Here is a 16436-nt window from a genome sequence, read left to right on the forward strand (position 1 = left end):
AATAAACAGTAGTTGTCATGAAGATATTATATATATATATATATATATATATAATGTTCACTGACATTAGTTGCATCAAGTGTATTCTAAAAAATAGATTTCAAGCTAAACGATAAAAAGGAAATTGGGTATCAGTCTCCGCGATCCGTGGCGCTCTATCCATTCTATATAAATGATTGGCCGTTAGAGTTTACAAGTAACATTGTCCACTAGCAGTATATTGCAACCGTGGAGATTGTAGCCCTCAAGCTAATCATGGAATGTCACTACTTGAAGAACAACACAACTACCGAACACAACGATTAACTCAACTTTATGAGATAACTAAGTGATTATGAATAAACACACACCGCCATAGCACAAATATTGGCTCACACTTTATTTGCGTTGCCACTATGACTATTCGACGCAATAACACATCAGTCTGTTGCAACTACTCTGTAAGGTGATACCCGTTATGGCGGGAAGGTCGCGACACAAACACGTGTACTCAAATAACTTTTAATTCAAGAACAAAATATTTACCTTGCTTATTATTCTCAATTGACGTCACTTCGTGGATACCTCTGATATGCGTCATAATTCCGCTTAAGTTTTATCCACTTAACAGTTCAAAGATCTACCCCAAAAACCATCTGAAGAAACAGAGAGTTCTACATCTTTCGATGATCTGGCTGAGTCCAGACACTCGTCGCACAAGAGCGAATGGATGAATGAATTTCGTTTTCATCTGTGAAACACCAGGCGATTCACAAATAATCGACTATAACGACAGACCAGATGGCAAAACTATAAGACTGAACAAGGTACTTAATATCAGGCGGCTTATATCAGGGACGATGTAAGTAAATGTCGGCCTACTTAATACCATCGGTTTACACAGCTCCAATATCTACCACAAGCGCTGCTTTAACGAATGCAATAAATATTTTTTTCATTTGGCGCGCACTATATATATATATATATACACATGTATATGCTGATAAACTTCTGCCCCACCTTGTATGTATATTGATAGACACATATTCGAATATTTGCTTATTATATGTACTTTATTATTATCAAGTACTTGTATTGCTACTAATAAATGTATACGATTTAAATACAACAGAAACTTGTAATGGCGTTACGGTTCCCATGCGCTATGGGCTGTAACAGCCGTAGATTCGATTAGTGGTCGCTCCGTAGCCCCGCGTAAGCACGTCTCCATGAAAACCCCACGGTCGTTTTTAACGATATAGCATTTTGGTGATATCTTGTAATATTAGGTGTTTACCGATTATTCTACTGCATTAAAATAATGTGAAACAAAAAGTGGGCAACTGTACATCAGAGGTTTAGAATCCCCCTGTCCTTCACAGCGGGTCCATAAAGATACAAAAGAAACTGTACGATACGTTTCCCTATGCTATAGATGATACCCCAATAAAGTGGAGCGCGCTTTTGTTTTAATGTAGACACTGAGCTGGCTCGCACAGGAAAGACTCGTTTTTTATATTTTGTATTTTAACCTTACATTTATTTTGACCCTAAACTTGATCTTTACAAAGCTTAAAACATCTATAAATGCTATAACACTGTTTCCTGTCTGAATTTTTTCGGGATGCTTAACACGAAGAGAGACACATTTCCTATTTCGCTACGATATAGTTCACAGGCTGTGGTTGTTTTCCTAGAACCGTCGATATTTATCAAACATTACCGTACATTTTATAACGACTTTATGGAAATTTGTCCATAAACAAGATCAGCGGCTTAAAACGACAAATTACTATTTACGCACTAAATATAGCCGCACCCATTTTCGAATTTTTGTCAGTCTCTTTTTGTCATGACAAAAAAATTTATTCTAACCTCAAGGCGCTAAGCAACGAGTAATAACCTTAGCTATCTTAACTTTTGCCTGCTCTGACAAGTGTTAAGAGCTCTGTTCCGACACTTGATGTTATATATCAAGTAAATATTTAGCTGATCTTTATGATTATGATTATGATCCTTTCGTGGAATAATATAGAACAGAATAATAAGCAAGTAAATTTTTGTTCAACCCTAGGAGACAGTGGCTCTCGATAAATAGCAAGAATCTAGCCGATTAGTGCCATTGTAATCCCTAAACTTACCTTAGAAAAGGTAAGTTTTATCGAAATTATTTGATGGACAGATCACTCTCAATGAAAAACGTTAAGGCTATTAGGCCTGCTAACAAGCCGTTGTTCGAAAGTGTTACAGCTTTAAATGTCAAAGCGGAAGATTCTATCACTATCACATTCTGACATAGCAATGTCAATACTCATCTCTTTATATATATTTGATCGATTTGTGTAGCATTCATTCAGCTGAACTTTATCTTAACATCGCTCTCAGAAGGATTGCTCCTGACTATTTTGACCGGAATGTTCTGCATTAAATAGCGTTTTTGGTGCGTTATTAGACGGCTGAAAATGCAATACTAGTTTCTTCAATAATTGGGGTTGTGCTGCTATTAGAAAAAAAAACAAATACGTGTATAAGCTAAAAACAGTGAACTTGGTTCTTTGAGAGAGATAGTTTGGGATGAAACGGTTCCGGCATGAACGTCGCAATATTCCGCTTAGCGTCGTGCCGAACCTCAATGAAGCTCGCTCGTACGTTCATTGACGGTTACTCAGAAGCGAACCCCACCGGGGCACCACGACTAAACGTATTTCAGTCATCCTACAGTCATGCCTTCATTTATCGCCTATCAGCACAGCCATTGGCTGTTAATGTTAGTAGTAGTGAACGCGGCGTTTGCTCTCATCTCCTTTGGCAGTTTGAAAAGTTTGGCCTCCCGGTGCCGTAACGTCTCATCAACAAAATCTCGTCCACGGAACACGGATACAGAAATCGGTAAGGAAAGGAGCGCAACCAGACATCGACAGTCCGTAGATGTAGTTGAAGTCGTCATGCTAACATTGCCGACTCATACATTTCTCCATTTAAAAAAAATCGAATTAAATTAACGTTATCTGTTGGGTGGCGTTGCTTTGACATGAGGGAAGCACTCGGAATGGGAAAGGGGCAAATGCACATAGCACACCTAAGGACATTAGAATAACCTGAAACGAACAATTAAATTAGCTCGTGCCTGATGGCCTTTGCTCAAAAATAAAGCTGATCTTTACGAGAAAACCTAATTACCTTATTTTACCTTCGACGTGGAAAGCTTTTTACCAAGAGATATCGAAATATGTTTTAGGGTGCCGATTTTGTTAACTACATATTCTACACTGTTGGGGCGCAAAAAATAAGCAGTACCGTTATTATCCATCGACCATTCGACGTTAGGAGTAATGTTCGTCTAACATCAACGAGTGCTTTAAATAAAAAAGTGTTCCTTCAATCTTTCCTATTTAACGACACTGTTCTACGTATAAATTATGTTCTCGGTAGAAAATCTGTCCAAAAACATAAAATAAAGCAACTCATTAATTGAATTTATAGCACGCTGTGTGGACTGATGTCTTTTGGATGACCTGTATTACTTTACGTATCGTCACTATGTGTTTCACAGAATGTCTACAACCGGCAATATGTCATTCCGGGATATACCCCCTTTCCTGTCGATATTATCGGGGTTCATCTTATTTATTATTTTACATTAATGAACGGACGAGCCACACAAGGATGAACATATCGCTACTAAAATCATTTAGAAATATGACGACCAATGACAGTCAGCGTAATCGTATCGTGACCAGTTATCTCATGCACAATTTAACTGCTTTCAACCATAAGCGGCGCCATTTTAATACAATTATCTCTTCTGCTCTTTATCTATCTCTCTCGGTATATTTTCGGTTCATTGATACTATTCGCCTCATTTAGAAACGCTAGAGTACAAGACCGTGACTCAGAAGCCTTGTAGCGTTCTATTCGCCGTACGAATCTCAAGCGTGGAAAACTTGCAGCATTAATAACGTTACGAAAAAGCTGTGGGGCGCCGTCCATCCGTGCATTGTTTTACTGAAGAGTCAGTCGATCCGAGAAGGGAAAAGCGAGTCAAAGACACGCTGCAAGGCAAAGGTTTGGCTAAACGAAAGCGTTACCTTACTGTTTCACGCTGTCTGCCTACAATGTTCTAGAAAATCAAGTTTCTGGAGTTTGCGAGTTCTGCTCTGTTGTGCCGGCAGCTCATAAGGCAAAACGCTGACACTTCCTCGCCCCATTTCGCAATACTACCGTTACGAGTTTGACTATCACTGCTACCGCTACTACTGCCGTCAGTAGTCGACTAGTTGTGGCTAGCAGCGGCAGAAGTGATAGCAGATCCGGGCGACTACGCGGCCACCATTAGCATCGCTCGGAGGAGAAATAGACATGCCTGGAAACGGTGACGACCTCCGACCTTTTGTCCTCCTCTCGTGCTGCTGGTTTCTGCTGATGCCGACGTTCGCAGGCTCAAAGCAGAACTGATGTGTGCCTGTGTCGAGCCCGGATCCGCCACGAATAAGTACATAGCACTCGCTAACCTGCGCGGTTGCTCACTCTTATCCTTCTACCACAATGAAAAGGTACAGACGTATTATGCACGCTTATACCCCCAGCGTCATCTTTTGCGGTCTGTGGCTATTTCGTTCTGTTTTAGATTTTCGTTCGACTCCATTGACGCTGCCAGCACTGTCATGTCCAAGATAGGAAGAACGGCCGTCAACGTAAAGCTTCTGTCCGCTCCGTGTTTCTGGCGTCTTTTTGGAGGTTTTGTCCACTTTTGCTTCTGTGGCCGCCGCTGCTACTGTTGCCTGCCTGCCTGCCTGCCTGCTAGGTGGCAAGCCAGTCAACGCTGTTGCATTGCGTCGTGCGTGCCGTATTTTTTCTCTGTTATTTTTGGTGTCGAACGTTTGAAGACGGTGGCGCCAATCAACGGCGGTAGGAGCGATCTTTGGCTGGCCACAGCGGCGGCGGACTCAGAAGTACAACTGCAGGCGCATAGAATCGCGACTGATCGGTAAAGTACAGCACGCCGTCACACCGTCGCATGACCACACGATCATACACATCGTCACGCGTCAAATCGTCGTACCCGCAGTTATGCCAGGTCAACGAGCAGTCAGCGGTTGCATAAAAAGCAAAAGCAGCTGTTACTGCTTTGCTACCACAAGTAGATAATAATTAGAGACAAACTGAATGCTATATAAGAAAAAAAAAAAAGCAAACACAAGATTGATTAGATTATAGGAACGTTCGAATGTATCAGAATGTTAGCGATGCGACGCAAGAGGTTAGGAGCCAATGCTTGGCCCTGTCAGGGTACAGCCTAACAGAAGTGTCCACTTCTACTCACTAATTTATAGTGAGACATTCTATGCCTAGCTTGGCATCATGTGACGTAAAAAAAAACTGTCCCTATTATGATTACTTAAACCGTACTTCAAACGTGTGTAGGTGACAAAAATTATGCTTTTAATGAAGTATCGAGTCGCACGGCTACCTAGCCTTTAGAAAATCATCGTCCTACATGAACAATGTAATTACCTGAAAACTCAACCAGCTGTTTCAAACATGGCTTGACGGTTCCATGCTTCACTACATGAGAGACATGCGTAAATACTCATTGTCCCTTACAGGTTGGGCAGATTTTATATGCTCAATTTGTTTAGCACAAACAATAGGAAGGTGAGTATTTGATCTATATAGTTTCAATGGGAAGCACAAATCCTCGATAGCCATTCGTTGTACTTTCTGTATGCCACGCATATATCCCTTCCGCCGTGAATTAAACCGTATTTTCTTAAATTTGTTGCCATGCTAAAATAACCATATACTTACGATAGATGACAATTAGAGAAACAATAATCTTACAGAAGGATCGACTTGGCCATATAGAATTCTATTACTCCCAGAAACGTCCGCCTTTCGAAAAAGCGTAGGAACGTAACGAGTGCTGCGTTAACCTTCTTTCTCACGGCCTCAATAGTCAGGTACGATACGTTCGACGTTATAAGTGAAGATCAACTATTCGCAGAGAGCCAATATCATCTGGGTATTGGCGTAGCTTTAAAGACTACTTTTTAGGGACATGCGGGCTGAATCTGCGGCCACGACCGCTGCTACTACAGTGGACTTTGCCGATAGTTTTGTTTTCGTTTGGTATAGAACACGTCTAACAAAAGCTGTTGTTGCAAATCCAACATATTTTGATCACAGAGCAGTCGTAACTTGTCGACAAAGCTTCAACGATATACAACAAGTCCGCAATCAAACTGACTCAGTAGGAATTATATCGCTTCAAACGACACTGAGAAATCTTCGTGTTCGTTCAAACTGGCTCGCCAGCTACATACCTGATTGTTGAAGTAGACCTTGATGCTGTACGGTACATGGTGCACGATATGCTACATAAGTGAACTTACATATAATAAGTCTGTATTATCTAGTAAAACAGAGCTATAAGAAAAATAAAAATGGCTTAAGTGTCAAACGCTGTCCGCATAGGGGTACTTTGGACGTCCAAACCACTCACCTAACTTACTTATTTAAAATTTAGTGCTGCTTATTCCTGTCCTCTACCAGGTCCTAATCTAGAAAAATGCATGAGGGACAGCTACAAATTATTTTCCTCAAGGGGCCATTCGACTGGAGCAAAATTTTTATATCGTAAAGGATATTCTCTGCGGTTCGGTCCGCCGAAACTGAAAGGTCACTGTCAGTCGCTAGAGCCTAACGTTGCATAGGCTACTCGATAGGTACGAGCGACGCTAAAAAACATCCAAAGCCGGTTGACATGATCACTTGAATCACTTTACACGATCACCAATTAGATTTTTGTCAAGCTCATTTGCATCAAATCTCATTAAATGAGTTATTATTAAAGAAACCACCTGTCGTAACTTATCTAACATCCCTGGAAATCAAGTTCCGCAAAAGGCCTGTATCCACTAAGCTCTTGTGGCTCTCTAGCTAGCTTTTCGTTTTCCACTATGGACGGTTGTTCATCGAACGAAAATGATCTCCTATACATCAATGCCCTGAGATGACCATGGCAAATTTGCTGTTCCTGATTCCCACGCTGCCAAAACAACTCACAGTAGTTCACAGCAGTAACCGCAATAGCCACAGCAACAACCACAACAGAACGCCAGCGGCAAAGGACAAAGGCCCTACACTTCCACTGGGCTAGCCACTCACCATTGTCAAATCTGCAGGCTTTGTTCGCGTGCAATACAACTGGGGCAATTTCGGTTTAGAAAGCTGTCGTATCTTTTCACGTACGCGACATCTACCATCTCGAGATGGCTAATCGATCACATTTTCTGCAATAGCAAAATTCCCTATTGTGCACATAGCAACTGAAGGAAAAGTGTAAATGACAGGAACGGAAAATGCTACACCTTTGTCTACGTCGCTATTCCTCTGACGCTAACCGGTTTCAAAATGAGGCGGGTAATTTTGACAAGCGGCGAATGTCTGTCCATCGAACGCTTTTATCTAGACGTCTATCATCAATCGATTTCAATTCCTGCCTTTGTTGACGTCGGCGGTCGCAATCGGCAGTGCTCGGATACGTTAATATATCTGCCTAGTTTTGAGTAGATGATTAGGCCAAGCATACATTTCTAAAAAACGCGCGCAAATTCGAAAGCACGCGTCGATATATTCGCTAGTACAATGTGTGCTCTATGGTATGTCTTAGAGATATGCATGCGTGTATATATGTAGCTGAGTTGGCTGAGAATGATCTATCTTGTTTATTTATCTATATAGTTTATAACTATCGTTACCCCGGTCGTATAGTTAAGGCCGTACTCGGTATTATGCGCCTAGGTGCACTTCTTGCTAGCGAGCACAAGATCGATTGACGGAATCGCACTGCATGTCCATCGAACAGAGTCGCGACTCGTTGGCCTGTCGCTGACGTCGTATCGACCGTTACCATTTTTCCTGCGAAAATGCCCTTACTTGTTTTTTGCGCGCGCTAGTAAAAGCAGCGCTCCCGTAGATCTATCTATATGTTCCAGGACAAATTATGGTGCTGAGTGACCCAACTGGGTCAGCGTTGGATGTCTGAGACTGTGTCTCGAGATTTCTGTTAAACACTCAGCGATGGCGTATTGGTGCCGGTCGAGCACCCGTGATCAAGGACCCTGGGGAACCGTGCGTTTCGCTCCTGAACTGTCTCAGCTAGCGGACTGAGCTTGCTGTTTATGCTAATTTTCCTCTGTTGTATGTTTCGGAATTTAACTATTACCGAATATTTTTATGTTTATTGTGCTGGAAGGTTACGTATTCTATAAGGTAAATTATTAATTAACAAGTGTTGTGGCGCAATGTTTTCATTCCATTTTCGTCTAAACTCAATAACCGTCCCCGTGATGGCATAATGAGTAACGTGGTTATCCGCTAAATTTAAGAGTCACGTAGGGCTCGACCCCGAGTGTAGACACACTTGGCTGCTTGTTGGAAGCGGTTTCAACAATAGCCGTGTGATGGAAGGACTATACGTGATGTAACACTCGAAAAGTTATGTATTTGATCTCGAAATGGATGAGTTATTACAATTATATCCTAGTTTTTAATTAGCGATCACACAACCCTTATCCCGCCCCCCGTATATAGATAATTAGCTCTTTTCAATTCGAAGCTCGATTTGAGTTCATCGGTTCTCTGTACTATCCAGGCTGTACTATCGTAATGATAGCACGGAAAGCACTTTGTTAGTGCTCAGTGAGAGTAGCCCCCTGTTTTATTGTGCAAACAGCGGGTCCACAAAGGTCTACCTCTATACATATTGTTCTGATGCATGAAGGCTGCATCTTAAGCGTTAGCAAACGAGGTGAGTACTGATTAAATGTGAGGCCGCGCGAGTTGCTACACATTTCGTATAGATTATAGGTTTGTATAACCGGAAAGGTTTGTAAATGTTTGTTTCATAGACTTCTAAAGTCAGACAAGTTCTCTACACAATTTAATATCAAATTAAGCAATCTTTAAAGGGCTACAACCATAGAGTTTTCGTAGAGAAAAGGGGTAAATGTCCTGTTTGTTCCGACAATCTTGAGTTGAATTGTTCAATTATTTTTAAAATACATTTTTTTTTTTGTTATAATGTAGCATACATCGGATAGAGTTGTGTAAATAAATAACCTCATAATAATTTAATTCGGATCCAATAATTTATAATATTTCTGTGAACGTACTAATGGCACGATAGGCCTAACGTCAAATGTACTATTTGTTGTTGTCGTTGTTATTATCTCTCGACGCTTTGTGGCCTTGTGTTTGTAATTAAATGCCCTTGAACTAAGGACCAGTTGACTTCGCGGTCAATAGGGCTATGGTCTATTAAGTAGTTTAGTTTCAACTTCCTAATTTGAGCGTCACATACACATGCTGTTACTATTGCCTGACTAACTTAAAATAAGTTTTTCCTGTTAAAACTAAACTACGCTTAGAATAGGCGATGGATCGAACGTCGGCTCTGCTATTGTTGCTATATACAATCGCTTGCTATCGTTTGCGCTAAGGTCTCAGTCGGCAACAGTTTGATGTTTGTAGGCAGCGATGAGGCACCCAGCTAGAAGAGGGTGTTTGCAATTAACCAGCAGAATTGGTAACGGTTTGGCAAAATCCGGATCGTGCGGTTGAGTCTATTCTGAGACTTACCGAATGGCGATGACTATATATTTTACACTTACTGAACTCGTCTTAACTTACCTATTTCACCAAACCGCTTACCAACGACTTTCTGTGACCGCTAGAGTGGGACAACGTAATGTGACAACTTATAGGAATCAAAAATTGAAAAAAATATAGCGCCGTTTCAACTCGTACGCCTGCTCGGACTTTGCTCGAAGGATGACCTATTGGCGTACACTTTCATCATCAGGATTTTCATAATCATCTATAGAACATTTGTAACAGTCGTTGATTCATTTTGTTTTCCTTCAGCAACGAGGATAGGACATTTAGGCAGTCGGTCTTTTATTTAACGGTATAGTAAAACCTGCATACGGTGAAATTTAGATGGTAGCGCAACGACTACGGTAAGTAGCAGTAGATCAATATGGTGGCACCTTTTTGGTGCCTTCCCGTACGTACATCAAGTGCATGCCGACATGCTGCTATGCCCGTGCATCAAACCTTTTTCGGTTTTAGCAATAATTGTATCACCTGCTTTCGTCGCTATCCGTTAACCATCGTCGGCGTCGTGCAAAGTTTGCAAATGGCCGCATACGCCGGCATCTATGGAAAACATATAAGGGGGTTGTAAGGTGTTACACTTTCACACTATTTACAAAGTGCGTAGGTTTTTTTTTTCAAAATATAAAAACATTGTTTCGATGTGCCATTGTTGCTAATGTTGTCGTCGCTACTACACGACAACGAATTTCGCCAATAGGCGAGCGAGAACGCAGACGTTCGGCGCGGCTATGCAGAATGTCGACTGTGCAAGTGACGGTTATTGACGGTTATTGCTGTTGTAAGACAAGGTACAACAATGGAGGGTAATATATTGCATCTGTTACAGACTGCTTCAAATACTGATGAGAACAGCCGAGCTAAACACTGTTGTCTATATGTGAGAAGTTTGTTAGACAAAACATGCCTAATAATGTCCGGTCGGATACAGCCGGTTGGACTGGGGATTATCATTGTGGATTGAGCCATAGATTTTAATTATGGGTCACCGGATAGCCACAAAAAAATCCATCATCAAATCACAATACTTTACAGTAGTTCGTTTGTTATACGACCGTACTAAGGCGTTGTATGTCAAGGTTGTTCCGCTGGACCCTGTACCCATACGTTTGAAATTCGTTTATTTGTCGGACTAATAAAAAAAAGTTTGAATCGGGGGGTCCTCGATTAAAATGGCTTCGATATAGGCAGCTGCCGCCAGCGTGGTTTAAACAGCAACTGAGGTCCCGGAACGTACGAACAAAGCCTACGCCTATCCAACGTGATACGTAACAACGCAGATTTTCGAAACTGATACTCAACACAAACAAGAAAACGAACACAAATAATTGATGATGATGTTAATGTATATTATTATATAGCATTTTTTTTTTGGACAATCATTGACACTTAACCAGTAGCGTTATAATATGTGTAAATTTTGATCAGCGAAGCTAAATGACAACAGTTTTAGCGTAGTTCGGTATAAGCCATTGGGACAGCAATTTTGCACCGCTGTAGTTTTTAGGCCAAATTCACCGTCTCCTGATGATCAGATAATAGAGTATATAGCTTAGGGTTATTTACAACTTCTACGCTTTACATACATATAAGCTCAACTGTATATAAATATTGCCTCACTTGCCTGTTTATAGGTAGCAAAAAACTCACGTTGAAGTGTCCTGCGTGCACACGAACCGTTTGCTTCGGCGGCCAAGGCCTTCGTGTGCTGTACTCTCCGCCATCACGTAACGCTCACATAGAAGCTTGAGTAGGGACCGACACACAGGTTTTAGTCGCTTTGTATATAAGGATATCGCACAGTTAAGCTCTGCTCTTTCCATACTAGTGGCTATCGGCCATACGACCGATTCAAGCCGCGACAGACAGGCATGTCTAAGAAGAGGGTCGAGGCTGTCACAGTATGCCTCACCTAAGTAACAAGACAATCATTTAGTTGTTCTATTCTAATGTATGTCGATGCCGGCATGTGGGTCTAGATGATTTCGTAGTTGCGGGCACGTGTGGCTAGCGGCATTTAGCGTTTGGGAAGGGAGTGTCTAGGTGCGATCTTTACACAGACCGATATAGCCAAGATTAATGGTCCTATCCCCACAACAAGCTTTCTTTTTTTTTTTCTCTCTATGTGTCACAATTCTCCCCACACACACGAATAGACGCATGTACAAACGTACTATGTGTGATAAAAGCAACATTTTTTAACGGGATGGGTGATTCGCTTAGCGAAAACGGTTTAAAAATATCAGCGGCAGCGGCTTTTAAGGCGGCTAGTCTCATCAAAAGACCATCATACCCCCGATAAATAGTTAAAACTATTTAGTCCTATACGCGTGCCGCATATGGCGTTAGTTCAATGCCGTAATTTCCTTACCCATATTAAATAGAGCAGCGAACCACAAAGCAGTATAACCGGAATAACTGTAAGCTTAGGGATATCGTCGTCGTAACAAACACACGTACAATGATGCAAATCGCAACGTTCACAGAGTCACATAACTCATAGGCTCACGCAAGCATATGTAAAAAAACCTACTTGGTCCTATTTTGTTTTGGTCTCAGACGATAGCCTTCTAAGAAGTCCTGTGACGAAGAGGTTTGGTTCGTTCTTTACGTGTACTTAGATTTCGAAGGCTCCTAGCACAACGAAGTTGCGTAGTATCAGGTGTTTAATGGAAGTGCAGACACCCCGAGGTGTTAAAATCAGCCACAGAATAATCTTCGGACGAGTTATTAGCATTTTGAAAAAGGTTGATTAGATCGAGTGATCGGCGATCGATGGTCGGCAAATGGAGTTTTGTACGAGATGTCGGCCTACGGATTGTATAACTACAGTATATTTTCGAAACCCGTAAATACGATGACACATGTGAATCATACGACGAGCTGTAGAAGTAATGCTGTTAGGTTTTGTAAAAAATCGAGCCGCCTTTTTAAGTAGTCCTTTCCGGTCTAAGGCTCTCTGCAGCTGCCTGAATCAAATCCTTTACTAACGGTCCAACGATACGTATGTTAAACAGCAGTGGTATCAAACAGTTATTCTCAACAGAGATGGTGATATTACCTCAATTTAGAGCATAATCAACTATTTCTGGTTTACAAAAAAATCGCCAAATGGTCTCGACCTATCGTTAATCGAAAAGGCACACAGTTTCGTCTTGCTCAAGTGAGAAAGAACAGAATCCGAACAACTCACAGAATACGCAGCCTAAAGACAGTCAAAACTCTGCACGGTTACCTTATCCCGACAATACGCTTCAGATGTCCATCTGTAGTAGTCCTAAAAGCTAGGCAGTGCATTTTGTTATCCACGTTCTTATAGCCATATTAAATGTGTAAAGTACCACAGGCCCCTTTTTTTTTTGGAGATTAGTGCTTCAATTAGTTATTGCCTCTATGTATTGTCTCTATTACGACTCTATCAGTTTTAGGCTAAGCAACATGGCTTCTCACCCCTTCTTCGTGTTCGATTCGGGCTTGTTTCTTCATCAACAGCTGGGACTGGTCTTGTCGCCTTCGTCGTATTATGATCTTGTCTTAATCTGGATACTTAAATTCAACATAGCCGCACGCGATCTGGTCGAAAGTCGTCGTCGCCGCCGTCGTTCAAGAAGTTCTCTGTTGAAATCGGCTTGAATCTATCAACTGGTGGACCGTTCGTTTTTAGTTGCGGCAAGGGCCAATTCCCGTCCGCAAACATACTAACAATTCGAAAGACGCACGAACAGCAGAGATTACCGTGTTGACTTTGGCAAACGTATGAACTCTATTTTTGAAACTACGTGCAGGCGTAGGCACGGCCTCATACAAGGGTCAATCAAGGCATAACTAACGAGCCTGTTGGTTACTAGTTTTGACCCATTGTGGGCAAACTGTGGTCGAGCCATAGCAAAAAAAAGCTTCTCGCCAAACCCCGATCGGTTCTTTTTTAACACCGTTTAGAGACACCAGTAGTCGCAGATGTGTGCGTCTGTGCGAGTCAGAGATATCGGCGACCCCCCTGTGTGAGTGGCATTGGAAGTAGCACAGTGGCAGAAGCGACGGCAGCCGTTGGGAATGGACGTATGACACAGTGAAAGTCGACAGCCGTAAAGACGGTAGCGCACTTTTGTGGCTCGCTATTGCTCTCGCCTGAGCGAGCTGCAGCGATAGCAGCAGAACTGAAGACATATCGGAAACGACACTTTGAAGAGCGTAACTTCTGCAACTAGCAGCTACGAGTTGAGGCGCTTGTGGCTGCTGCCTTATTTACTGGGATTAAGTTTACGATCTTCTGCGCTGGCAATTCTAGCGAGCTGCAACAGTAGTACGACAATATATCGTTCATTTCGCCTGTTCTGTTGTACCCTGGATTGGCGACGTTGTTAGCGACCCGAAAACCAGCAATTGGTGATGAAAGACGACACAAACATTTCTACACGCAATGCTCGAATTGACGATTCCGTGAGGGGATTCTTATGTTCTCGCAAGTTCGGCCTCTAGCTACGAGCGGAGCATGTAACGCGACGTGTGGACCGATGTGAAGAAAACAGTCATACAAGCCATTGCCAGCTCAAATCACCGGATGAGCGGGTTGCGAGAAGCTGCTAAGCCAAAGCTGAAAAGTAAAAGCACTGATCTAGATTTGTCGGACAACCCAGAGCGGTCGGTCATTCAGGATCGACGGATCTCTGCAAGCCCTTAATGAAAACAAGCTAGTTAAATTTAATCTATGTCCTTTTTGATATTCTTAAAGGTTATAAATGTCTATTGTTGTGGAAAAATATTATTTTTTTTTTTTATTACGAAGCTGCCGTTCAAGTTAATGCAAAATCCTTTACGCTTGCAAATGGTGCTTGATCAACAGCTTCAAGACCATAATGGCAGGATCACAAATCGGTTCGGTATACGAAAAGTCGCTCGTCTAACACCTAACTGTACCACGCATCAATTCCCATCCTATGTATGTTAAGTATAGAAATATCGACCGTTCAACTATTGGATCATAAATTATTCTGCTATGTGGGTAGGACCATTAGTCCTAAGCCTGTAATATCACTCTATAGCAATACATAGCAGACAGACCACAGCGGCCACAGCCATATATACAGTTAGTACTGAGTGTGTGACGAGCGCGTTTAGCAGAATTTAAATGGCTGTTAAGCAGGGAATTCGTTTCTAGTTGAAACTATCACTGATAATCGGTACTCTTCAGCCGATCTACGTGCCGGCAAGACACATAAGGAGCATGGATGAGAGGATTATACTTGTTGGCCAATGAGTTCCAACAGAAGGACCATTATTACTATTGGCAAAGCACACGAACAATCACTGCGACTTCGATCAGATTTCGAACATCGAAGTAGTCCGCTCGTCTACGCAGGACCCGTTCGTTCTTCACGATATTGATTGCTATCCAGAAAGTTTCAAATGAGTAGATGTTCGTACCTATTGCAACTAGATTTTAGTAATCGTAATAGCCTACTCATACTACAAAGGCCTGGGACAAAAGGACAATACAGTTGAACAGGACTACTCTATATCAGTCAGTTGTTCACCACATACAGGAGCGTTAAACAGTTGCCGAACGTCAAAGAGAAACTGTAAAGTATGTAAAAATGAGTTTGTAAACTTCAAAGAAAAAAAAAACATTGAATCGGAACTGTTCTTTTAACCGTGTCTGTCTTAGGTGATTGCAAATGAAGCATCGGACAACAAAAAGCAGCGTTCTCTTGGAGAAACGTTACTCTGTTATTTGATGCGTGATCAAGCAGGCAGTCTTATATGACTTCATCGAGGCTTTATTGGAAGCCGGCAAAGTCACTTCGACGGGAACATACGGCTTTGTTTCCTCGGATCTCGCGGACACGCAACGGGCAACGACGACCAGCTCAGTGAACGTTCCGGTGGTCCAACACTAATAAAATGTCTTAATGCGCAGAACGGAGCATAGGAAAACATAATTGGTTTGCTTTCTCAGCTGCCTCTATTTTGTTCCGGCTTTCTTACTCGTCAAGCAGTCTTCATCGTTTTTGTCCATCTCTCAATGATTTGTCATAGGGTTAGATTTTTTAACAACCTACAATGAATAGACATTCATTTTTCTGTTTGTACCGTTTTTATAGATGCAGGAAACACATGATGCGGTATGCGGTACTTTCTACTACGTTTCGAAAGATACAGGGACAGGAACCATTCGGACATCTAAGGTAAACCGGAATGTTGTAGGCAAGAAGCCAAACAAAAGTTAATAAATGTACGCAAGTTACAACTAGAGACATGTAAGTTTCTGTAACAGAAAGCTCGTTGTAGCAGGGTTATTGCGGTACAGTATACCATTCCTGATGTTTCAGAAGAACTATGTACAATTTGTATTTTGCAATTGCAGGTCTCCGACCTAAAATTCCTATTCCATCTTTGCGGTGTATGAATAACTGAGAGGGAGCAAACATAAAGCGGAATTGGCAGTTGGGAGGAGCCTGTTTTCTTTTCTAGAAATAGAAAGGAAATCGATTATTATTGCCTATCAAACAAAGATATTATGAATAGCAGAAGTGGTATATATTCGTAACGGTCTCTTTCATGGGAAAGGCTTAATTACAAGAAAATGTTTTTCTCTCATAAAATATATTCGCGTAGGATAGCGTTGTTTCTCAAGATTACCGGCTTGACTAGCAAAACCATCGGCAATGACATATTGTGTTCTTCGGTGATACGTTTAGCATTGCCTGGGATTTTTCCTACTCTGAGCTATTTTCACGAGGTTAATCGTAACCTAGTTATAGGAAACGTTAGCCAAAAAC

General features: G+C 41.7%; 1 long non-coding RNA gene across 10 annotated transcripts in view; it reads right to left on the reverse strand.

Moving 5' to 3' along the window:
* LOC111264764 (uncharacterized) overlaps positions 1 to 11395 on the reverse strand; it is a 17619-nt gene extending 6224 nt beyond the window's left edge. For 4 of the 10 annotated variants that reach the window (XR_015312795.1, XR_015312796.1, XR_002683062.2 and 1 more), the window contains exon 1: positions 351 to 518. This is a non-coding gene — a long non-coding RNA (uncharacterized LOC111264764). The other 6 variants (XR_002683063.2, XR_002683064.2, XR_002683059.2 and 3 more) reach the window with 6 other exon arrangements.
* Between the last annotated feature and the right edge of the window lie 5041 nt (positions 11396 to 16436).

The sequence above is a fragment of the Varroa jacobsoni genome, unplaced genomic scaffold (genome assembly GCF_002532875.2).
Source record: "Varroa jacobsoni isolate VJ856 unplaced genomic scaffold, vjacob_1.0 scaffold_896, whole genome shotgun sequence".
Classification (NCBI taxonomy): domain Eukaryota; kingdom Metazoa; phylum Arthropoda; class Arachnida; order Mesostigmata; family Varroidae; genus Varroa; species Varroa jacobsoni.